This window comes from Chiroxiphia lanceolata, chromosome 1 (genome assembly GCF_009829145.1).
Source record: "Chiroxiphia lanceolata isolate bChiLan1 chromosome 1, bChiLan1.pri, whole genome shotgun sequence".
In the NCBI taxonomy this organism is placed as follows: Eukaryota; Metazoa; Chordata; class Aves; order Passeriformes; family Pipridae; genus Chiroxiphia; species Chiroxiphia lanceolata.
In genome coordinates, this window is record NC_045637.1 from 59,864,274 (window position 1) to 59,891,775 (window position 27,502).

Below are 27,502 nucleotides of genomic sequence, written 5' to 3' on the forward strand. Positions count from 1 at the left end.
CACCTCAGTTTAGCATTCTGATGATGGAGAAGTTTTGATGTAAATTTTTAAAACAGCTTTAAGGTGCAAAGAAAGTGACTAGATTTTCAGGACTTGAGGAAAGAAAATAAAGACAACACATGGACGTAAATATGTACACCACTGTAATGGAAGTAAGAAATTTCTAAAAAACCTAGATCTTGAAACTAAGTGGATCAGTAGCCCTCCTACCTTTAACTATCATATCTTGATACAGCGTTCGCATCCAAGCGAAGGTTTCTGTCCACCTACCAGCTACTCATCCAGTGTCTGATCTTTAGAAGCTCTTTAAAGTACCTTCACAGAGTCCTGTCTGGAATACCTTAAAAAAACATCACCCCACACTAAATCAAGACATCAGAATTTGGAAAGGACAGATCCAGTCCATTCCTACACTAATGTTTCCTCTGGTTTTCACACAAAAATATTCCAACTCTCATCTGACATTGTAAATGATAGAGATCAATACCAACAGTGGATCCAAATCTGCTTTATGTGCATCCAAATCCCGTCCAAAGATGGTAGCAACTGTCACACTGCAGTGTCTCACCTACTTGTCACTCAGGAGCTAAATCTGATACTGGATGAAGTTTGCTGGAAAGGCAGTTTAAGTTCAGAGGTTTGGAGATGACTGAAGTGACTGCTGTACTGAGCACAGACATACATCAGAGCCAGGAAGGTGGATCCACAAGGAGAGCCTGCATACATTGCTGTCTCTTTGAGGCTTCCCTTTTGGTGCTCCATGTAGATTTTCCTCCCAGTCAGCTGTTGGATCTCTCTCCTTACCTGGCAGCTGCCCTAGATGGAGACATCTGTTTTCTTTCTCAAAGCTCTGAACCAAGCTGACCTCATCTTTCTGCCTAAATCTCTCAGTTCAGACAGGGGCAACATGTTGAAGGACAAACAAGCACCGCTGACCATACCTTCTGACCCACGTACCTCCCTGTGCTTTGAGAAGAAGCCTAACCCTACGCACTTTCAGACACATCCATGAACTTCAGGAGGGGTCCATACTCACTTCTAGGCACTTTATGTCATGTAACTAGAAACTAGTGAACTTTGTCAAGAAGTCTCAAAGCTCTCTTTATAAAGCAGGAATGGAGACTGTCAACATAGAGAAGTTTGGGGATGGGGGACAAACAGGCAGAGATAATAGTATTCCTTAGCACTAAGTGTTGGAAAAGGGCCATCTTGCTCTGTGAAAGCTTTCACATGAACCAAGGAACTCGGAAAAGGGCTGATCAGCATGGTCTATTTGAATTGTCAGATTTGACAGCAAATATAGGCTCTTGGAAAATGTGCTGAAGGTTGTCAGCTGGCATCTTTGGGCTGTCTCATGGACAGCTTTCTGCTAAATGGTGCTGGTATAAAATAACAGAAATCCTGCATCACAATAACCTACCTGTGTAGGTAGGTTACAACATGCCCACAGTAAAAAACTCAGAAGCAGAACAAGTGCTGAAAGGACTTGCAAGGTGCTTTGACCCTGTGTGGATGTGAGGTGCCCACCAAAGTTGCTCTATCACTCCCCTCCCTATCATTGGACAGGAGAGAGAAAATATAATGAAAGCTCATGAGTTAAGGATGGGGAGATGTGACTCACTGACTATCGCCATGGGCAAAACAGACTAAACTTGGGGAAATTAACTGAATTTATTACCAACCAAACTCAGAGAAGGATAATGAGAAGGAAAAAACCCCCAAACCTTAAAAAAACACTTTCCCCCCACCCCTTCCTCCTTCCCAGGCTTAACTGTATTCCTGATTCTCTACTTCCTCCCCCTCAGCAGCACAGGGAGACAGGGAATGCGGGTTACGGTCAGTTCATCACATTTTGTTGCCACTGCTTCCTCCTCAGGGGGAGGAGTTCTTCCCCTGCTTCAGCATAGGGTCCCTCCCATGGGAGACAGTCCTCCATGGACTTCTCCAACATGAGTCCTTCCCACAGGCTATAGTTCTTCATGAACCGCTCCAGCATGGGTCCCTTTTCCATGGGATGCAGTCCTTCAGGAATAGGCTGCTCTAGCATGGGTGCCACACGGGATCACAAGTCCTGCTAGCAAACCTGCTCTAGCATGTACTCTCTCTACACAGGTCTACATGTCCTGCCAGGAAATCTGTTCCAGCACGGGCTTCCCACAGGGTCACAGCTTCCTTTGTGCATCCACCTGCTCTGGCGTGGGGTCCTCCACAGGCTGCAGGTGGATCTCTGCTTCCCTGTGGACTATGATGGGCTGCAGAAGGATAGCCTGCTTCCCCATGGGCTGCAGGGGAATCTCAGTTCCTGCACTAGGCGCACCTCCTCCCCCCTCCTTTTTCACTGACCTTGGTGTCTGCATAGCTGTTTCACCCACATATTCTCACTTCATCCTGCTCTGGCCACAGTTACTTCTGTGCAATAACCTTTTTTTACTTCTTAAATACATTATCCCAGAGGCATTACCACTATCACTGATGGATTCAGCCTTAGCCTGCAGCAGGTCTGTCTGGAGCTGTCTGGCATTGGTTCTGTTGGACATCAGGGAAGCTTCTAGTAGCTTCTAAAAGAAGCCTCACCTGCCCCGATACCTTGCCACACAAACCCAATACAACTTGTAAGGTTTTTGCAAAAGGCTGCCATTCTTTCCTGTGTGCAAAATTCTAAGAAGGCAAACAGTAACACCATGAATACACTAAAATTATTAGGAAAAATCCAGCTATTCAGTTTGTACACTAAATGGCTGAGATACAAAGGTGGGATGCAGACAGCTAGGTTTTCACCTCCCCTTTCACTTACAGACTTCATACATTGTGCCCTGGGACAACACAGACATTCTGGAAAGTGGGATTACATCCATCTGCAAAGTCAGAATAGCAATAGTTTGCTGAGGTAGTGCAAGCATAATGGTCTGATGTATGCTCTTCAAGAAGGGGACCACACCTTAAAGTAATTGGGAAGGCAGCGCATGTATATGTTCATACAAATTCAAGTGAAGGACAAGACAATTTATTCAGCGGCTCTAAAGCAGTGTCATTTGCCCATGTTTTCCTCACATATATCTTTGCCCTGTTATTCGCTGACAAGCATACAGCTGAAGAAACAGCCTAGGTGAAGCAAATGCAAGAGACCACCTGCAAAAAGCTGAAGGGCTACAACACAGCAACACCATGGTAGTCATTCAAGGATCTGTTACACTCACTCTTCTGCATTTCTTTGGCCAAGAAGCATCAGGAGCACAACTGAGCAAATCTTCGGATGTGTCCTTGTCATGGCCACTTGGAGCCAACACACACAAAGGGATCTTGTTCTCTCCCTACTAAGTATTCCCAAGCTTTCTACAAAAACAATGTACCATGCCTGCATGTCAGAAATCAAGGTATAACATAGACAAGAACAAACAATGAAAACTTTGAAACTTTACAGCTCTGTGAAGGTTTTCCACATGCTAATGTTGGCCTCAGCAGCAGTAAGGGAGCAAGTTTTATAGGGTAATGAACTATTCCTCTGATACAAAGCACTCCTTCAAAATCAGGCATGTAAGTCATATCTTCATCTCATTAACCTTTTCCTCAGGAAAATTCACACTGTTGTCTATAACTGAATAACTAAAAAATTCTGAATTTAGGATAAAACTATTTTTATCACTTATTCCATAACCCAGCACAGCACACAGTGCCTTTTGCAAATCTGTTTCTCTCCTCTTGTTAAGTAAAGCAGTACAGAACACTTGGCCAAGTTGCAATGTATAAAAGTAAGACTTTCTGAATGCACCCAAAAGAACTAATGGCATACCAGGTTCCCACCTTCAGAAGAGAAGACAGATAAGGACATGCAGGATGCAGGAAAGCACGATTCACCAGAATCATCAGTAAATCCTTGATTATATACTAAATACAGGTCTTGAATTCTTACATTGCAGAACATCTGTAAAAAGATGTTCTGACTAGAGTCTAACTTACTAACAGGGGAATGTTATTGTCATTACCAAGCACAGAACAGAATAAGACAATTTATTTCTGCAGAACAATTCCAAAGACGAAAAGCCTGTTCTTGTATTCTTGCAGTTGTGTATCATTAGACTGCAATATGGTGGCCATATTTCCATAGCTCCCAAATTGGAGTGATAGAAATTTTTCAAAAACATGTCAAAATATTTTTTCTTAATGCTTTCTTGTACATCTGCTTGGCCATCTTTCAAACAGTTCTACAACATTACACTGTAAAAACAGAACTAAGATATGGATCCAATCCTGCAACTCTTACTTGCTTGTATAATTCTTTAAAGTACCCCACTGTAGAAACTGAATTTTTCCTGCTTACAGCTGCATCTGCTCTCCCAGATTTCATGTACTGGTCATGGCCTCATACATTGCCCAAGTTATTGCTCACTCCTGTTGTTTCTTATGTGTCGCAATCGAAAAAAAAAAAACCAAACAAACAAAACATAACAAACAAATGTAAGGGAACAAGTACACATAAGTTAGTACTTGTACCAAATTCTGTACACACTCTTACCAATATGAAGAACTGAATCCTTACAGCTGATTGCATTACATCTTGAATATCTTCAGCATTTTACCTGTCAATTATTCTGATTCTTAATCTCCTCTAAAGACAAAGGAATGCATTTTGTTTCCGTGTTCAGTTTCACAGGAAAGAAATACTCTGTATTAGGGGTCCCTCCTGTTAGCAGTTACCACCACTCCATGCTGGGAGAGCCAGCTAGGTTTAAAAGTGCTGTTTTCACAAAAATTGCATAAAACTGCCCTTTTCTGCTTAGAAAAGGGACTGAATACATTGCACTATCAGAGTTAATTCTTACACACAATTTCTCCCACATAATTAATACCTACTTGTTTTAGACTTTGCTTTTTCATAAAAGTAGACCAAAAATTTCTGAAGTTTAAGATATTAATTTCACCAAAGCAGGAATTCTTCAAAAATAAGTTTATGTGCAGATGGCTTGAACAAACAAACCTGTATAAAACCAGCAGAAGAAATGCATTTTGTAGGAGAGAAATATCAAGCGGTCATAGGACATGGGAATGGAGATGCATATTCATCCGGTTTTTGCCAATTGCATATACAACTTTCTAGAAAATTATTGTGTCTCTGCACAGAAATTAATATGTATATGGTAATGACACTGTTTATTAAAACACCTGAATTTTATATTCAGACCCATTTGCATAGTTAGAGGTCACAGCACATGAGCTTGGCCAAGCCACAGTATTGCTCTAGCTTCTCTTTTACCACCTTTGAACTGGCAAACATTTAGCAGAGGAGCCTTTCATCTTCTACTAATTTACTGTAGCAAGTACTTTTGTTTTCCTGTCCTGTTACACTTATGCTCTCAATTGCTAACAACTTTTTTCTTAAAAAAATAAAAAATAAAATTAAAAAAAAGAAGTTTTTTATACCTGCAAATCCTTCATATTTCCAAACACTATATTTCTAAAACATATGATGCACACAGAGTAAAGAGAAACAAATAAGGCTGACAAGTACTTTTGCATTCCAGAACATTAAAATGAGATTTAATGCAGTGTCACTCCAGTGTAAGAAAATGCAGAAGAAAATAAATCATGACGGCATTTTAAAATATGTTAAATTTATGGTTTTTATTGTGTGTTCAAACCTTATCAGTTTTCATAATCTATGAATTTTCAGAACTGTTAGAGGTCTGCAGAGAAAATGCTCAAGTGGCAGATAGTTTCTTGGGAAAGGTTCTTTCCTCAGTAAACAAGTCAAGAAGCTGCTATTGCTGATAAGAGGTAGCCTGATCTATCAAACCTCCTAGCAGCAAAGCCAACTCTTTCCCTTCCTCCTCTCATCCAGAAGTTTAAAATCTTTTGATCTCAGAGCTAGGAAGATGTTTACTACTTTTCCTAGGTAGCCTATTTCTCCCCACACTCTTTCCTATGCCATAAGTGAAGTGTTGTTTATGGCAAACTACTACACCAGAGGGTGACGAGTGAGGTTGAGATCAGAGACCCCAGCCACCTTCTGAAGCTCTCCTGCTCCAGAATATCTGCTCTCCTAGAGTCAGTGTGCTGCTCATGTCCTCACATTGGGCTAGTTCTTACTCACTCTTGTTGCTTCTTAGGTGTCAGTACCTCCTCTCTCCTTCTTTATCATCAAAACTCCCAAGCTCTGAGACCCCAATTTTACAGGTGACTTCTGAGGATGTGAAGAGGCACCAGTGGAATATTCTTATCTACATTCCCTTTATCGTACTCCCTCCCTTATCTCGTGCCTGGCTGATGTGAATGTTCCTCTTCAGATTCCCTTGCACTAGTACCTCACATGCTGATAGTAAAAAATGAGCGTGTGTATAGGTTTCACTGTGACTGAGGTCGGTATTTAATAGAAACATTTTTTCTAGTTTTAGTGACACTGACAATGTCAAAGCCCAAAATTCAAGGACTGACAAATGCCTATTAATTTTGAAGTAAGATTCTTTCCCTTCGCATACACTTCTGCTTTTTTTCATAGACTGAAACAAGAGTTTTTGAAATAGGCTTTTGTGGGTGATGGGAGAAAGTATCTACTGACTCCACTTCAACCACAAAAAACATTTATATATACATAGACCAATAAAAATCAACACCGCCACAATTTGCAAAAGAAATGTAGACACTCCTTGTGTCAACAGAAAGTTAGCTATTTGTATAACATTAGCATTATTTTATTACTGTGCTTGAGGTAGAGCACAATTCAATAAAGAAAAAACTAGATAAACAGCAACATAACTCCTTACATAGGAAACTAAGTAAGATACAAGGACTGGCACCTAATTTTCACCAGCTTTTCATTAGACTCTGAAATGCTTTGAAGTATTACAAATATGGTGTTCTCGACTGAAAAGGAAGCCTGAACTTCTTACCATCTCATCACTATGAAAAGGAACTGGGTGTCTCAGATGTGATTGCTGAAAGATAGCTGCTTGTGTCTATATTTAGATAACTCTGAAGATCAAATGGTCTAAATTCTATGAAAAGTGGCTTGCTTGGGTTTTTATCTAGAAAACTAGCAATTGGGACAAAAGCATCTTTCAATTTAGAACTCAAAATGTTAAGATATGGTTCTCAGAATTATTAAAAATATACAACTGTCACTGAAGTAAAAACCCAGTTTAGAGGGTCATGGAGCAGGAGTGGAGGTGTCCTTTTACAGTAAGTTATTAAACTTGGCTTCCTCTCACATCAGAGTGAACTAAACGCATCCTTCATCTTTAAAGCAAAGCAAGTTCAGAAAAGCAGAGAAAAAAAGCCTCCAAGTTTCACAGTTCTTTTCTCATGATATCTCTTAAAAGTGTGTTTTCATTTCAGCAGAGATGGTGTTATTCTCTGAAAAGATAACTTCAATATTTGCAGTAGAATAATCTTTACTTACAAGTCAAATGAACTGCAGAGAAGATGAGGTATATTCTCAGACTTTACCAATTAGTTATTTCAAGTTTGGAGCTAAGGCTCTGTGCCAGCTTGGCTCCGTGGGTTTTTATTAATGGTATTGACAAGAAAAACTGTTCCTAGCCATGCAACTTCAGAAGCAGTTTTCTGAACTCTCATTGTAGTGACAGTTCATAACCTTGGCCTGTTCAAGAGACACCATTTATTGGAGAAATCAGACACCTCTAAAAATGGTAATGGCTCACGTTTCAGTGCAAACACTAAGTAGTTAAAAAGTTTAATAAACAGCTTTGCAATCTGAGCCGAAACTTTGATTTATGTTGTCCATCTCACTGGTTTCAGTCTTTTCAGAACTCACTATGTAGGGCCCTGCACATGTGTATTAATGGTGGTGGTTTCTGAGAAAGATGGGGATATGTGAGGATATGGGGAAAAGGATTAGTGACAGCAGAGAATCAAGAGTCTTAAAGAATCAAATAAGGCATTTTTTATAAAATCAGCTTTGGATACTTTATAAAATCAGCTTAAACCCATGTCAAATTTGAAAACAAAAAAATACAGTTTAAAGTAAAGAAGGTTTTAAAATCTGAATACTGTCTTAGTGGTGCTACGATATTTTTCTGCCTGCAATTCATTAAGTATTTAAATTTTTAAAAAATGAAAATAAATATTTTTACTTTACCAATTAATTCCAATAAGTTTTTAAGAAGCTTATGGAAAAATATTTTTACACAAAGAGAACAGGTACACTACTAACTATAACAGGCATGGGACTCCCCTTGCCTTAGGAACCAGTGTATACCTACACAGCTCACTGTCCTGTGCTCAAAATATCCCCCAATAGCCACAGCCCATCTTCCCACTAGAAATAACTCACAAGAACTGTGCCCAGGCAGCAGCTGTAAGAGTTGGCAGGAGGCAAAGTTCTGATGAATAGTGTAAGCGCTAGTCCTCCAAAGCCATTCTTTTCTTTACCAGCAAAGGGATAATTAAAGATTCTTTGCAGCGTTCAGTAGTAGTGCAAGACTCCAGATAACACTAATACAATCAATGCAATGAGTTGAGAATAATGTCCATTAACAGCTTATTCATCTACTTACTTTCTTGAGGCTTCTTGATGTTTAAAAAATATACCAAATTACATTTTACTAGTTTTATTAGATGTTCTTTTGGCACAGTCAAAATCCAGATGATGATATATTTTAATCTTTAAATGTACTTATTTCATGGAGAGTCTTTTAATCTTTTCACTTTTAATCAGTCATTCTATATTATCCTCTCCAGATGGAGTTTTTTAAATTCATAATTAGCATGGAATAAACTCTATAACTGAATAGAATTTCAATGAAAACTGAAGTTCAGTGGGAGAGATTTTAAGAAAGAGTGGTGAACTCAGAGGACTGGCATTGCATTATTTCTGACAGGTTCCTGCATTAAGTCTAGGACACCGCCATAGGTGAAGCATTCACCTAATTCTGGAATTAAGCAGAGACAACAAAGGGGGGAAGAAGAGAGGTGACAAAATAAAAGCTGCCAAATTCTCCATAATAGGAAAATTTTGGCCAACAATGTGGTTTTGTCATCCTCTCTTAAGATGACTTTGATGCCTTATTGTTGAGTATTCACGTTTAAATCAGCTGTGTGGAACAGATCAATAAAAAGTAAACCAGTCATGGACAAGCTAAATATTTTCTTTTTTTCTTTTTCCCATGAAGAGCAGCCATTTGAAAATACTAAGCAGCACTGGCAGCAGTAATTTTTAGCATGTCACAACAAGGTCAATATGGTACTAACTTTATAATTCTTTGGGTAATAGATGAGACATGTTGAAGCAGCTTTTGGTTCATTTGGTATTATCCTCATTATAGCGTTAGCTGGCACAGAGGATCAATATTTCTGAACTTTACATTACTCCTGAACAGATAGAAGGACATATTGTTTATTTGGCTGCCTAGTGATTTCTGAAACAGGAGCCTATCAATTATATTATGGTACGAAAACCAGTGCCAACTAAAAGGACTCCTAACAGAACACCAAGATGTGGTGCTTATTCAGGAGCTGATTATCCAGGAGCAATAAAAATATTAAACCTAGAGAATAATATTTAATCTGAGGCTAGCTCTGAAGCAATCCCAGTTTTTTTTAATCTTGCAGGCCTATTTGTCACTGACTTTAAATATTCATTTTATGAGGTGGTGCAGGAGTCCCCAGAATCCCCTTGATTTCAGCTGCCAACAGTTAAAGCCTTTGGCAAAAATTACCCATTTAAGCAAATACAACAGCAAGGCAGGAGATGCAATTACATTACTTTCCTACAGTTAGTTATGTTCTTGCCCAGTGTGTCCATTATTGTCCAGAAGCTTTTGCAAGCACCATTACCCTAGACCCTTTAAAAATTGCTTGTAATGCAAGGTTAAATATCTCAATTGCATTAAATGCAATTCCAAACAATCTCATTGTTATTACATATGCGTCACTATTACAGGCACTCAATTGTGCATCTATAGTTGAAATTAAGTTTCGCTTTTGTAGCAAATATCAGGTGCAGAAATCTGATCTGAGTCCAAAAATGTCTACTGGGATCATCCGGATTCCTCTGTCCAGTAAAGAGAATTAAAGGATGTTTTGCAAATGTATGCTTTTCCCTACTGCCCCATCCCTTGTAATGAAAACCATGTTCATCCACCAGCTGAGATAGAGAGAATATTCTGAAGCAAGTTGGAAAAGAGGTATATAGGGGAAAAGAAACAGGATGAAACAGCATAATACATGTCATATACTTCTAGGAGTGAGACCATCTGTATTGCCACACTTCACTTAATATCAAGTTTTTCCTCTGCATCTCTTGTGATATTTGAAGATCTTTTAATAGATTTATGATATATAATGAGCTTCATCTTGTGCCTTCTAACAAATGCTACAAAGGCCAATTAAGGCTTCATACATGTGGAAAAAATGTAAAATTTAATTTTACATCTGTCTTTAGAGCATAGAAATATCAGTGAGGAGTCAATACAATGGACATCATCTGTTTTGTTTCTCAGCTTGAAACTGTTATCCACACAAAACTGGACTGACAGTATCACAGAGAACCTTCAGGATGGAGGAATAGATTACTTCTGCTCCATAGAGTGTGCTAAGAGGCAAAAGCTTTTTAGATTGGGATGAGACACACAGAGTTTGAGATGTGAAGAGGCAGAGTATGAAACTGAGGATGGAAATATTACGATATTGTCTGCAATATCGTAAAGAAACTGAGACAGTTCTGAGTGGAACAGGAAGGAAACACACAACCCAGTCCTTCCTGGTGGACTATACACCAGAGGGACACACAGACTTTGCTTGAAATAAAAAAGACATTAAACCTCACAGGTAAGTCCAGACACAGGAAAGTTATTTATAAACATTTTTTGGGGTTTTTTTTCCTATTCTTTTATTTTAAAGTTAGCTATCAAATTTTTCCTCCTAAGAAAACCTTCCCTAAAAGTTATTCTTAAAATCATACAATCCAGTTTGGAACGGCACAGGTAGTTTTTGGGAATCCTTGCTGTAAGGAAAAATAGACCCACCCCAGTTCAAGGGCTAAATGTGGATTCTCAGTCAAAAAAAAAACAAAAGAAGTTAAACAATATAAGCATAAGATTCAGATGCTTTAAGCCAATGCTTGATTCAGATGAACTAACTTGGACTTACTAACTTTGTTTACCAAATAGCTTGAAGGAAAACTCCTATTAAAGAAGTATCATGATTATTAGGTCCTGAACTTAATGCAATAGGGTCAGCTTTTCTTGTAAAAGCAATAAACACAGTTATTAGGTAAGGTTTCCTTTTTCTTGAGATAGGTTTATTTTCCTCATCTCATAGCACCACACCAGAAAATTTTTATCACCTATTACCTATTGTGTCAGTCACACGTAAGATAACTGAAGCCTTCCTGGTTCTGTCTGAGAACTCTCCATTTGGCCATGATTCTTACCAAACTGACCAGAAGGGTGGGCAAGGATCCACTGTTGTTTCATTGTAATTTTACAGTGTAGAAGCAGATGCACTGCTGTACTTTACTGTGAGATGGTTAGGAACCAAGAAAAAAAATAATGATTCACATCCTTATTTCACAGAGTCTCTATCAAAATATGTAAAGTCTCTCCTGTTTCTCTTTTCCCAAGATATGAACTACTGAATATTTCAAGGGACAAAAACCTCACCAAACAACAAAGCCAAATAAATAACTTACAACAAATGATGTATCCAATTCTCTTGCCATGAGGACTTCATCACATATATATTTAAATAATTTGTAGCAGAAATGACAGCAGCATCCAAATAAGTAGTTGTAGATGGGTGTTTTCCCTCATTTAGCTGTAACAATAGATTCTGATGTTTTGATACTGTCAGAACTTTTGAAACCAATAGGTGAATTTGGTATATTTTTATAATTCTCTTCAGACATTATGTCAAAGCTGAGGGGTTGAAAAATAAACAAAAGGTTTACAACTACAACTTTTAAGTTCCTACATACAGTTGCTACTGTATTCTTTTTATACATTATGTATGTAAGCCTCTTTCAGCTTTGCACCAGCAGAGGCAACTGCTACCTGTCCGACAGATACCTTTCTTCTTCTTCCACTTTCAAAGAGGAAAAAATGCATGTGGAGTTTTTAAGGTGCTCTTTTTGCTAGCTTTTGCTTTATCTCTAAGTATGCAGTGAATAGCATTGAAATGTGTAGAGCTGAACCAACATATCACCATTCAATGCAAGACCATACAGGCTGAGATGTTTTAATTTTAAGAAATATTTCACTCGCAGAGTCAGTCCTTCATAGTCAAATGCTCAAATGCTCAGTGCACAAGAACAAACATACATGTATCCCATTACATTATGTAAGATCACTTGTGATGAACACAGAAGGCAAGAAACATCAACAGTCACTGAATTCTTGTTGTGTCCCTCACAGATTGGCAGTACACTGGCTTTTGGATGTAACTTCTATACAGTTTATGACCTGGCAGTGACTGTTTTAATCCTGTGCCAGCTCTATGACTCATGAAACAACACGCATTCACCCTTTGTATCTTCTTTTCTACCTATGCCTGTCTTTTGTTTTGAGCTTGCTTTTGTTTCCCTAAACTGAACGTTACTGAGAAACTGCATGCAGATACGCTGTGGTTTTATTAAAATACTTATCTAGATGCTACCAACACATCTCTTTTATCTCCCCTTTCACCATTTCCTCTGAAGCTTTCATACTCAAACTTTCTAATTCATTCTTTCTTTATACCAACAGTAACATTTTTATGCATATTTGCATCATCCTTTCACCTGAACATTAGTCTAATCACAACATGAAACTTCTACTTCAATCTACTTCAATCATAAGACTCTCCTGAGAATCAGTCATTCTTTTCAGACTGAAGCCTTGAAGGAAAGAATAAAGTCCATCATGAGCTAACTAGAGACCTTCACTTCCTCAGAATGATACTAAACCAAACTGTAGTTCTCAAAAAATATCATCTCATTCAAGATCAAGTTTGTAAATTGTACTGAATGGAGAAGAGCAATTGACATACTGGAAGGCAGAGATGTCTTTCAGAGACCCAGATGCTGAAAAAATGACCCTACAGAAACCTCGTGAAGTTTGACAAATGCAAAATCCTACATCTGGAAGCAATAGAACAGGCTGAGGATATCTGGTTGGAGAGCAGCTTTGTAGAAAAAGACCTAGGTGTCTTGGTGTACAAAAAGTTGAGCATGGGTCTACATCATCACTTTGCAGCAAAGAGGATCAAACACATACTAAACTGCCTTAGGAGGAATCTAGCCAACAAGTCAATGGAATTCCTCTCCATTCAGCAGCTCTGACGCTGCATTTAGAGCATTGTGTCTATTTGCGGACTTCCAGTCAAGAAAGTCATTGGCATACTGCAGCAGGTCCAACTGCAGAGGACATCGAGAGGACAGCCACCAGGATTAGGAGGCCGGAGTACACTATCTGCAACAAGGGGCTGACAGAGCTGGGATTATTCAGTCTGAAAAAACCACTGCTACAAGTGTAAGGGTGAGAGGGGTGTGTGTATCTTACTTCCCCCTTTTCAAATGCATCCTAATGAAGAGCATAGGTGAGGACACACGGAGCCAGACTCCTCTTAGAAGTGCATAGTAACAAAATGAGAGGCAATACATTTAAGCTGCAACATGGAAAATTCCAATCAGGATTCGGATAAATTTTTAACCATAAGAGTGCTCCAACACTGAACAGGAGTCCAGAGCAGAGGTGCTATTTCCATCCTTGGAAATATTCCGCATGCTACTGGACAGAGCATCAAACGACCTAATAAAATTTGACCCTGCTTTGTACCTTCCAACTTAAATTATCCTATGAATACTAAAGAAGTCTCTGAAATGAAATCACTCCCTGTAGTCTTATTCATATGTATGAAAATCTGGCAAAAGAATACAGGTAGAAAGCTTTGGTTAAAAACAGTAATCATCTTATAATGGGGAAAAAAAAAAATCAAGTTACCTCATTAGTGTCAAACACATCTGGATTCATGGCCATATTACTTTTGATGTCATTTAGAACTTTTCCAGATATTTTCCAAAGTCTGTATTTTAGTTTTACTACTTTCTGCCACACATCTACAAGATGCTTTTCCTTTTAATGAAAATATTAGAGAAAAAAAAAAAAGTCTTGTTTAATGAAGATTTCAAAGTGACATTGAGGTTGCAGGGGAAAAAATATAGAAGACTTGATAGTTTTCCAACTAAATCCAGTCCATTTTTAATTCTGGGGGTGTATATGAGTGTCGTCATGCAGCTGTGACAGTTTCCAGGAGGGGGAACTACAGAATTATTATCCTATTGCTGCAGTCTCAAATCTGGTTTCTAAACATCACCTTATTGGTATTGGTATTTTCTGTGAATGCTGACTAGTTGCCTATTTGGCTGAAATGGCGAAACCCTCATCACAAGAATCTCAAATTGTGTATTTTCCCAGCATAGCAACAGTTACTCATAGAAAATGGATTTCAAACTTAACAACCTTGTTTTTATCAGACAGCATTATGAAACAACGAACCTTGACTTCTCTGTTGTGTTCTGAATTTTTAATACCCTGAACTCTGTTTTAAGATAGAGTACCTTCAGGGGCTATTTTAATTTATGCAACTCATACCAGTTTTAATGGTAAAATTGTTTTCCCTTGTTTTAAGCAACAGAATAAGGGTGTAAATCACTCAGACACTTAGTATCTTTTCCTAGTCAATGAAGATTATCATCCCAGAGGATGAGTCCTCCTCTTATATAGAGATACTTTTATACTAGGAAACCTAGATGACTAGATCTTTTCAGACAACATTAAATGATCACATATTCTCTGGGCCTACCTGGAATGACGACGTGAAAGATACTACTTGCCTGAATTGGTGTTGGCACAGGAATTAGATACCATCTCTCTGACCAAGGATGCTTCTATACCATACCACAATCTCAGCAGAAACCATTATTAAGAATGTTCCATGAGAGTTTTGATGTAGATTAGTTTTCCCTTATGCCTGAAGGATTTAAATCTCAATACAAACATCTGATTTTTATCTAAATCATTTCATTCTGATTTTCAAAGTCATTATAGTCTCATACTACTCTTCCTTGAAGCTACCATTATTAAATAGAAGCAAGGGTTAAAATCACTAAATATTCTTATTTTTTAGAAAAAGTGTGTTCCCTCTTAGATCAGTCTTAACTATGGTGTATTTCAACATCCATCTACATCCACCTACTTAACAACACAGATTTGTAAATTCAGGAGCTGTATATCAAATTAACAAATATATCTAGCTTTTTAGTATTCATATGAATATATATGTCTCTATATAAAACAGATAATTTTCACATGTGTTCTTTAATCCAATTCTCCCAAAAGCTTATCTAAGGCTTAGTGAATTTTGCAAGCACAACAAGATACTGAGTAGTTACAACTGGTACTGACAAGAGCAGTGTGAAATGTATTTTTCCTTTGCTTTTTTTTTTCAGTTTTGTGGCTGTGAAAATTAAAATGTTAAGCAAAGTCAATACAAGGTGTGATATACAATCAAAACCACCCAGCATATACTTACTGTTGTTCCTGTTTTGCTGGTTCTGTACAGCAAGGTCTATCCCTTACTAGATACCTACTCTGGGACTATTCAATTGATTGTGAACTGTTTTACTCTAATAACCACAAAAAGTTGCACGAAAAATTACTTCTAAAGCCTTCAAGAAGTTAAGACGAAGAAACAAAGTTAAAATGCTTTAAGCTGAAGTCCTAAAGAAGAATTTTAAAAAATAGTAAAGTACATTAAGTGCCTACTTGTCATTGCAGTTCATTGAATTTGGGAACCTCTTTCCCCCCCACTGAAAAAGCCAAATATGTAGTCCCCTATACAGGCACATAGCTTTCAGAAAAACTGAACAGCCTTCATGAAATGGAAACAACTGCTGTCTACTTTTGAAGTACTTTCTAGACTTAAAAAAAAATTACTAAGTAAAGGTCTAAATCAGGATTGTTTCCGATTTTATGAGTAACCCAAATGTCACTACCTCTATACTGCCCATATGTATTTGGAAAAGATTTAGGGAACAGTGGGAGAAGTCCATTTGAAAACATGTGAAGACCAGATGTAGCCTTTAAAAATTAGGTCTGTTTTTTCTACCTCTATATTTTAACACACTTAAAAGCTTTTTTTCCAAGCTGACACCTGAAAACAGACAAAAGGGAGGAGAAATAAGGAAATATCATGTTTCTTCTCCCTCATCCTTACCCTTTTTACTTTGTCTGATATATGGGTGATTTTTCAGCTGTCATTACTGTGTTCTGGTTGTAAGGCTCTGTCAAGGGCTGCCATCCAACTCTCTAAGCAAAGGTCACTCAGTGGCAGGGATTGGGAAGTATTAGAGAGCTTACAAGGAGGCAGAGATAATGACAAAAATCCAGTGTTTTAAGCCCCCTGACATACCCCTCCCACAAAATCCCCATAATGAACTTTCTATGCTATGAGGTTTTGGGGTTTTTTAATCAACACTCTGTTGTAAGTTTCACTGAAATAAACTATATATTTTGCTACATCTCTTCATAACCTGGTTCAACCTTTTGGATTTTAGCTACCAGTGTACAGAACAGATTAAAAAATAAGCAAGCCCCAATCTCTAAAATAATCTCTATACAGGCCTCCTGATTCACAAACACTTCTTATCCTCAGAATGCAAAATCAGGTCAATAGTGAATTATGTTTTAACCTATTAACATCCCAACACACCTAATAACCAACAGAGTATCAAACGAGCCTATAACCACGTGTATAGATAAGAAGTCAAGACAGTTTCTCACAGTGCATTGCAACAAGAATGCTTAATGGCTTCTCGAAAGGAAGAAAGCATGAGGCAAAACCAACCAAAGGGGCAAGTGCCAAATTATAAGCTTGAAAGCTCCAAAATTCAATGTGTTAGAAAAGGAACTACAGCAGCATTTGATAAGTTACTTGGTTGAAACAACAGATTAATTATTGTGGAAATTATTCAGGTGGTGTACATTTAATTTGACATGCTTCCCACCTACAGTGTATTAGTTGCCTGATGTAAGGCTCTACAGTTATTATACTAGTGACAAGTAAATGCAATTATTATATTAGCGATGAATAATTTTGCATGTGACTAGTTATACAAGGTATTACCAAGGTCAATTAATAAAAGAAATAAGAAAAACCTGCATCTTGGTGATTTTCTTGGGAAAAACTGCTGAATCATCTTGGTGAAGATAATTGTAATGAGCAGTAACACAGAGTGCAGAGCTGGAGCCTCCAAAATTCCAAATAGTAGTCTATATCACCAACCGGGAGCATCAGAATGAGTCAGAGGGCCAGTCCACATTCCACATCCAGCCACTGGCAAGAATTTAACACACTTTTAGAAAATCAAGGTGTGAAAGACAGATATGGACCAGGCTTGATTGCTTTCAGGATCTTCTTAGAAGACATTCCCAATCTGAGTCACTTCCTCACCAGAGTAAGTGCCAAGTAGAATTAGCAGGCAAGAAAAAGAATTCTTCATACGTCTCAAATCACATGTCAATAAAAAAGGAAGCCAATTCATTCTAGAAGCCATCTTAGCCTTATCTCAGATTACTGTTATCAAAATGCCTTAATTGAAACCATACTGTTATTTATGGCAAAATTAAACACATGCAAATGTTTGATTCATCAAAAACTCAGAACTTTCACACACACTTTTGCCATTTTAATGTTAATGCTACACATTTTCTGCACTTGTAATTCATTTCCTTAAGGTAATCAAAATGACCCAAAATAATTTTAATGTCAAAATATTGAAATGTCCCTTCATCGTAGCTGTTCTATCATATGTCTGCAACATAAAATTTTATGCCATGTTATAATCCGTAAGAAGAAAAGCAAAATTCTGGTGTCATTAGGCTATAGATCTCCCTGCATATCTTATTAGGTAGAAATTGTTACAGGCAAATACTTCACAGGAGCTTTTCCCTCCTAATTTTCCATCTATCTTCCTCTCTTCAAATCAGGCTTCCCTGGACATAACCAAAAGCATGGCCGAAAATTTTTACCTTGGTCAGAATTTTCAGTTTCTCCTTATGTTGCAATATGATCACATGCCAAGCACTTTGGGTATACTTGATTTACAGTCTCTGCAGTAGTGTTCAAATTCAAGACTCTGCATAGAGAGGAGTATTTCCTGAACACTCAGCCTCATATTTCAACTACACTGTTTGTAACTTTTGTCTTTCATTTTCATCTATAAATTACAATAAATTAGTACCAACTTTGTTAATATAAATGTTCATAAAATGTTCATAAAAGCTGTATTACTTTGTTTACAAAGACAAACATTTTAAGAATGTGCTTCCCAAATCTTTCGTACTGGACACATGCCAAGTGTCAACTCTTTTTTTCATACCCGTTGTGCAATATTCTCCCCAAATCAGCCTGCTAATAGAGGGTTTTGTTTCAATAGGACCAAGAGGAAGGTGAAGATACTTTAAAAGTATTTATATGGGGGTTAGCCACTGTATGCCTCAGAAGGTACAAGCACAGTGTAATTCTCAGAGGAAAACACAGTAGAGGCCATGACCTTATGCTAAAGAGAAACTTACTTTCCTTATGAGACATTTCTTTCCTTCCACTGTGTTCTCACAGATACACAGAATCTTATAGTTTAAAAATAACACAGAATGTATTTTTGCATTGCCATTTCTTCTTGCATTCAGATTAAAAACATGGATTCTGTTTTCCTGCTCTTAAAATCAATTACCTTTCATGCTGCAGCCAGCTCTTAAATTTATTATTTTCATAAAAATCTCACAGTCATTTTATTAGAAGAAAACAAATAAATTCATGCAAATTTCTTCAATCTTAGAGTTAAAAGTTGTATACAGGTTATGCTAGACTAAAATTATTTGCATTGGTATTTTAAATTGGCTGTTAAGAGGAAAAGAACTTTTAGACACATGACTTGGTCTTGGCTTCCAGACACATGCTATAGAGCAAGTCAAATTTGTTCCTTTATGGTTATAAAAATGTATAGTCAATTGTTGCCAGTCAACTGATTCTTGGTCCCTTAAAGCCCAAAGTCCAAGAGAAAATAAATATTTATTTATAGATTCATGTCTCAAATCCACATAACATCTGCAAACAGCAAGATGGGTGCCTTATTTTATGCATCAAGTCTGGTGACAGATTAATACAAAAAGATATAATATGAACTAAATACTAAAAATAAATTGGTACTGTCAAAACTGTGATTGCATTCTCAAGTGCATTTTTGCTTCCAAAAAGTTACCATATTAGCATGTCACAAATTATTTTGTGTGTACAGAGCCAGAATAACCTAATGCTCAAAGCTCACAAAGGACGAAAACGTGCTTGTTACAGTATTGTATCAAAATGCCTAAAGTTGACATCAAAGAACAGGTAACAAAATGTTGTAGGTAGCTGACTGTAAGGGGTAGGGGAGCCTGGAAACAGTGATATCAATACCAGATTGTGCTAAATATCCCAATCTCTCTTTGCATCCACTGGCACTGTGCAAACGGTGGCACCAGTGTTCTTCAGGGTGTATTCTGTCTACACACGCAGGTAGACACACACCCACATCTACCAAAGAATCCATGCACATGCAAATAACAAAGCAAAAGGTTAGTCTTTGATAGCTTTGGTTTAACTTGGTCATTTAGCACTTGATCTACAGCCCTCTGAAGGGTTGTAAAGCCTTTGAGTTTTGAAGGCTTTACATTCAGCCATTACATAACTAGCACACAGTCGTACAAGACATTTTTGTCACATCTTTTACAGATGCACTGAAAATTACCAGAACAGACTCACACACAGTATCACAACACTGGATCTAAATACACCTCCAAATCAAAACTGCATTAAAGTTGATATCAACTGGACACATTGAATAAAGTGTTTTTAAAGTATTAATTACATCTCTGTAATTACATCTCTGTAAACAAGTGCTAAGTTTGCTGGATTCTAGATTTGTTAGTTGTGAAAATGTGTTGTTAATGTGCCTCTACAATGTTATGTTATCTGTCACCAAAGTTCTCCAGGAAAGAATACTTTCTTCCTCTATCAAAGTCAATTTGTGAGTTAGGGAGAAAAATTTTAAAAGGATGGAATTTTTCCTATATAAAAAATAATCATCTGCAAATGAAGCTGAACAAAGACCTAGTGTGTTTAAAGAGTTTCTGATACTCCATTAAGATCACTAGGGACATAAAAACAGTCTGACAAATACTAATGTTCCAAAACAGATTGTGTTTAAATTGATTTTACATCAAAATAATAAATTATTTTTCTTGTACATTCTAGGAAAACTCCTAGTGCATCTAGGAGTGCATTATGTGATCTTGAGAAGGAAATGGTACATTCTTTGAATGTGAAATAATTGAATTCGTGCTTTAAGGGGATTGGAGTTCATTATTACAACACTATGAATTACATTATTACAACAAAATTATTTAGTTTTGTTTTACTCTCCTCAATATTATGGTAATGCCAGATTCTGGTTTGAAATTACAGAATTTATGTAGACAATATAGAACTATGAAAACAAAAGCAGAAGAGAGGGGGGAAAAGGAACAAAATCCTGTAACTTTCCTGTTTCTTTCATCCAGGAAAATTTTTGCTATTTGTCTTGTCAGTGCAGTTTCTGAGCTTCTTACATATATTAATGGATTTGTTCTCCCAAAAATAGCTCCAAGACAGAAATATAAAGTGCCCCTTTACAGAGAATACAAATAATATTTCCTTCACCCAAAATCACTCAAAAATACTTTGGGCAACACTCAAAACTGAACCCACATTCAGATATACACAACTCATTTATTAAGTCAGTTTTTCTTCCTAGCAAGGATGGATGTGACAATAGCTGATGCAATAATCAACACTTTACATGCATTAAGTCTCATTAATAGGAAAGGAATGGCCTCAAAAAAGGTCTAATCCACACCCAGCCAGGTACTTAAATCACCAGCAGAACTGGAAACAAACTTCCTGAAAACTTGAATCTATAACATGGAAAAGCATTTACAAAATGATTGCATTTATGCATTCTTTAGTATAATCTGACCAGAAAAAAACTCCTAAGGAATACATACAGCAAAAAAGATATTTCACTGCCATTTGAAATTGAGGCTTAGCCCAAAAGAGGGGAAAAAAAATGGAAGAGAAAGCCACATTTGCATGTCCCATCAGGTATAGCTTCCTGCTGTCCACAACTTGGGGAATTAAGAGAAGACGAGCCCTTAAGGTGATGTACTCTGCAACTACGCCCCACAACCTTTGTGCTGGCTAGCACGCTTAAAATGCCTATCACTCTGAAAGAAATTCTAACAGCAACAAAAGTGTCCAAGAATGAAAACTTGCTTGTACTATTGCCTTTGTGAATTGCAGCAATGGCTGCTTTTGAGAAATATCCTTTTAACCTTCAAAAGGATTGATGTCTTCATGCAGTGATGTATGAGGATATGTGTTCGGTAGTTATGAGCAATCACCTCACGTTGCAGGCTACAGGTCTCCTTAGAGATCTATGCCGTTGCAGGAACTACCTAATCACTGCACAGTATGGGCATTAGCTGGATTTATAACCACAGCTCTAATAGTGCAGTTGAATCCATGTTTGGGGAAATTGTATCACAACTTTGACCAAATTAAAAGTTTCAAGAAAAAAAAAATCACTCTGAGGACTGTGTTTTTTTGATAATATGATAATGGAATTCTCATACCATTACAAATTTTGTTGCATGCAATATTAATCCAAATAACAGCTAAAGAACACTACTGTAAGATTAAAGGATCTGACAAACTCTACCATATCCATGACTCAGACATAAAACATTAGACTATCTTTCCATCCAGCAATGACCCAAATTACTCAAAATGTCATTCTGACTCCTTTTTAACAGCTTCTTACTTTTGCATGCCACCTAATAATGAGCTATTCAGGACAGCAAGGAAGTAGCTCAAGGAATGTGTTGCAGGAAGAATACAGATGACACTAGCAATGAAAAAACAATCAGAAATAATATTAGTTCCTTAAGATGTCACTGAGTAACCTTCATTTTAGCCTTTATTCAGAACATCAAAAGTTAAGTCCTCGAGTCTTTTCAGCTAATGACCTGGGAAAATAAAATGAAAACCACTAAGAACAACTCGCTCCCTGTCCCCCAAAAAACAAAAAGCCACAACCATACTCAAACCACAACACAAAATAACACTCCAACACCCACCTTACATTTTCTGTAACATCAACAGACAGGATTAAATTAGTTCATGTTCTGTTCCTCAGAAGCTGATATAGTTATTCCTTCCTCCACCTACCCAATATAAAATGCAAGCTATGGATTGAGTTGCCTTTGCCCCCTGGTTTTTTTTACTGATTTATTTAGCAGTCTTAAAGCTTACTGTCACACTGACGAAGGGTTTGACACATATTTGGACTTGGATATTTCTATTCCATATATTACACGTGTGTTCAACACATCTAGTGTACTTGAGACATGATGGTATAACTGCTCATTGTAAAAATATGAATGTGTCCACATTTCCAACCAAGAAATCCCAAAGAACAAGACGCCATTGTAGGGAATTAAGAACGGGCTGATATTTTTCTTGCTGAAAAGTACCATATTTACAGAGCAGCACATTACATTTCATCTCAAAATAACTCTAGCAGAGAACTGAGCCATTTGTGTCAAGCAAGTCTGCAACTGAGTAAAGCTGGAGAGAATGAGAAGTCAACCATGTAAACCTCCACAAAGATGGCCTTCAGAGAGAAGCACAAGTATAGGTTGCACTGACTGTTAAGGCTCCAAGTGACAAGGCATGATAAAGTAAGTGGGAGGGACAGGGTGGAAAGAAAGTATGCAACAAAGCCAATTTGGTTATGCTCAAGGGTAGTCTGTGTCCGTATGTATGCATTTGTCTGTCTATACATTGTGTATGATCCTCTCTGTTCTGAAAAAAGTAATAACTCCACAAGCCCTAGGGAAGATCAGTCAAACAATAAGGGAAAGACAATCACTTTTCCCCACTATAGATGGCACCATCAGCTTTAGGGAAAGCAATATTTTTGTCATTACCTCTGCAGAAACCAAACTTTCCCCTGACTCTCTGTACGCTCAGCAATTGCCTTAATGTCAGTGCTCAAAGAGTAGAAGAGAAGCTGCAGAACTGTTGAAAATACATGAGCCAGAGACAGGGAGAAAATGAATGAGTCCTATGTATAACGCATGAGTTTTGACAGAGCTGTAGAAGCTGCTGCTAAATGATTAACAACCCTAAGAGAACCAAGCTGACAATTTCAGCAGTCTTTCTGAGAAACACTACTTCTGTCAGCCTAATTTCAAGAATTTCTAAAGCCTTCCAAAAGAAAACAAGCAGACTTCCTCAAGACAAAGCAATAGTAGGAGCAACAGGAGTAGCACTTCTGTGTCAGAAAGGTAAAGTAAATTAAGAGGTAAAACCTTAAACACAGTGGATTCAAAACCACTTCTCAATCAATAAACAGAGGGCAATAATAAACATAAACAGAGAAACATAAATAAAAAAACTCCATCCCTGTGGCTTTTTGGGGTTTAGGCTTAATAAAACTGAGATGACAGCAGAACTGGAACAGTTAGTCTGTGCTGAGAAAGGCTAAATTATGTATGTTAAAACAACAGTCAAAATGTCATCATCTAAAATGTGTTGCAGACAACATTCCTCAGCAACTGGCTTTATAATCCACTGCACTGAAAGGAGCTTCTCTGAATGTAGCAATGCCTAAAGCATCTCCTAAATTCTTGGCTAGCATGACAGCTTTGTTATCACAGGCACTACTTGCTTAGGTATCAGAGTAAGGGCTGTGTATGTTGAAAGCACATGGTTCTTCAGATATTTGTTTTTGAAAGGTTCTCGTAATTATTTACTGTCTCAGGACAGAAAGGATCAGGATTAAAAAAAAAAAAAAAAAGTGAGAATGTCTTTCACTCCATGTTTATCTACTGTTAACTTTCCCTAAGCAAGAATATAAACATAAGAGTCCTAGCTCATCTAGTGTTTAGAAATGCACATGGAAATATGTATGCCTTTGAAATCCAGATTACCTCTCCTTCCTTCAACATCACAAGCAGAAACTAAGCCTTAATTCAGCATTGGATTTGATTCATTTATATGCATTATTTATATTATTATTCCTGGGAATCAATGTTACTGCTTCAGCTAGGCAAACTTTCAAGTCACTTTTCAGTGTAACCTTCCTGACACAATTCATCTGACAAGAATACAGCTGCATTCAAATTTATGGGACTTCCTGGGTAAACACTTGCTTGAAGATCCAAGTAAAGAGCTGGGGAAATTATATTAATTACACTCACAGAAACCACTTCTGCCCGTCTACAAATTTAAATAAAACAGTTGAACATTTCAATTTTTAAAGAAAAAAAAGAGAAAACAAGGTAAGTAAACAGAATAACAAGAATTAATTCCTACAGTATAACTAAACCCATAAAATTTCAGGGTTTCCTTCTGGAGAAGCAATTGTTCATCCAGTTGGTTGCTTTCCCTTCACTCCAGTAACCACCACCAACAGTTTGAGGCAAAAGTCTTCTAGATAGTGTGGCACTGAAACCAGTGCCTGTTGTTGGTGTGAATCATCTCAGCCACTTGCCCATCAGTTTGCAAGCCATCCTCGTGCTGCCATTGCCATTAGGAGCTTCCACCAGTCATGCCTTGCATCCAAAGCTCCTCTAAACCTCACATAGTCCCCTCTGAATTTCTTCTCTCTTTTCTAAACTGTTTCCAGTGGCCTACACTTTTTTCATTTTTCTTTTTATTAGAAATAAGTCTTAAATATGCTACCACATCTTGAGCAATGCAATAATTTCTAATTTCTAATCCTTTCTTGGTGTGTCCTCCTCTACCTCAGATACAAATCAACAAACTGCATCTTCCATTACTATTCCCCTTCCAATTTCCTGGGGAGGGTGGAAGACAGGAATTTTGCTTTTTGCTTCATCAGCTTGGCTCCAAGTCTGTCAGTTGCTGCTCTTAAAACATTTATCCTTCCTTTTGTTATCCAGGGCTTTCACATGAAGAGACCAACGCACTGCAGGGCAAGCATCTGGTTCAATGATCCATATGCATTTGCACTCATACCCAAATTCCTGAGTAATTATTCTGAAACAAAAATCTTATTTTTATTAGGTATGGACAGACTAATCCCTGCCTGGCCCATAACACATTTGGAATTATCTTCTTTCACCCATTAAGTCTGTGTTTTTCATGTTTGTCAAAATAAAAAAGTTATACAAAAGTTTCTTCAAGGCTTCAGATGACTAGTTTGGTATGATGACTGGTTAAAACACTGACATCTGTTTCTATCACTCATTCCTGGTTTACGGAGGAAATATAAATATATTTCTGTGAAGTCCTATTGCAAAAGGCAATAGAGAAAAATTGTAAAAGATAAAGGAGCAGCACTGCAAAACCAGTAAAAATATTTAGGATCAGTATAAGATATTGTTTTGCATAATAGAATTCCTGTTCAGCATTAGGAAAAAGCAGCTATTTCCATGAACTTTTAAATTTGTCATACATCAGTATGTCCCAGGTATCACATAAACAGGCTAGCAAGAATTCTAATTGAGAAAACTGTATATTAACTACCAACATGCTTCCAAGGCAAAAGTTAATATTTTGACTTATTTTAACCTGCTGAAACAGGGCAATGGGATGGAGTAAAAAATGGAGGAAGAGAAGCCAAAAACAAAAGGTTAAGCCAAAAGGGAGGGTTAGAAAGGGGGAAAAAGAGTAAGATAACTGCTACCTAAACTGCTATAAAAAATAAGCCTGCTCCTGCAGTTGTTGATCCTGTGATGATATGGAACAGCTTGTTTGGTAGACATTATTTGATATTTACCAGCAGACTCTCAAAGAAAAAATCTCCATGAGTATTTGAATCTCCTTTTGCTTCTCCTAAAATTGCCAGTGAAGACAAATATTTCATGCTTTTAGCCACCATCAACACAAAAAGACAAAACTGAATACACCCTGCTCACTCCTAGCAAATGCAATCTTGAGAACAAATGATACACACACATATATCCCTGATGACAGCAATAAAAAAAAAAAAAAAAGCATACTTACATGAGCAACAAGAACAAATTGTTTAGTAAGCAAAGTTAAAAGTCATCTAATGTGCAAAATTGCCTTGTCTGTATCACATATAAAAGTAATTAAAAAACTACCTAAGCAAAATATGGCTAAGTTTCCACATTTAAGCACACACAGAAGCCCTGGCTAATTGTGTATGTACATATTTATCTTTGCATTTGGAAGTTTCTTCAGAGTTTTCTTTTTCTGCAATGAATTTAAACATGTCACACTACATTCAACAGCATACTTGGTAACAAGGACTTCCGTAGAACTTTATCTTGTACACTGAAGTTATGACTAATACAAAATACCAATTTAATGAGCTGAAAAAGACATAGCAAGTCTATTTTTATTCTACACAAGATTACCATTTTTTCTTATAGATATAGCTATGTAAAGGAAGGAGCAAACATATTTATTTGCTAATACTGCTGGGGGGAAAGAGTATTGACTTAAAGAACAAAATCACTAACAGTGGTCGTTCCAGTGGTCATGCCAAAATTTCAGATCCTCAGTGTTGCACAAAGGCTAGGAAGCAATCCTGTTCCTAAGATCATTTATTCTGAATAGAAAAGTGTTCCAATATAGCCAAATCTCATAAAAATGAAAAATTTAAAATCACAAATTTGAGATGTTCATTTTTCAATAAGATAATCTGACATGTTAAAAGATTATATTTTCTTTTAATGTATGGACAAAAACATTCATTTTGTTGCAAAAATGCAAGACAAAATAAGGTCTGTTTCACATTTCTCCAGCTGAAAAATTACAAGCAAAATCCAAGCACATATCTCTGAAATGTTGATCTGTTTTTCACATTTTCTAGTTCAGTTTAAGACAAACTCTTTGACCACAGACAGACAAACTCTGTCTCCCAGCTTATTCTTTCATTTTTTATCCCCATATTTAAACCAAATTCCTCAGTCTTACCAGTTTAAGTCCTGTCCAGTTTCTTAAGCCAGCCATCTGGAACTGGGGAGCTGGATCCTCACTTCTGTATAAACTTCCTAACCAACAGGTGAAGTAAGAATCAAGTAATAGTAACTCATTAGGTAGTTACTCCCATGCTTTACAGAAATGTGTTAGAAGAACTTTGTAAAGTCTGTTCCTATGTAAATTAATGCATATCATTCTGGTTTTAATTCTTCTCAGATGACACTAAGAAACAGGAATATGAACCCTGGAGTTTTGGGCAACACAGTTCCAGTGTTCATGCAGGACTAAATGCTCTTCACAGCTCTCTAGAAGGACTTCATCTGAGAGGTATGCACAATGCAAGTTTCACACGCAGTTCTAGAATTAAGTATTTTAAAATATTAGACACAAACATTATGGCTTCTCAGTGGCTAGAGTACTTCTTTTATCCAATAGCCCAGTGGCTAAATCATTT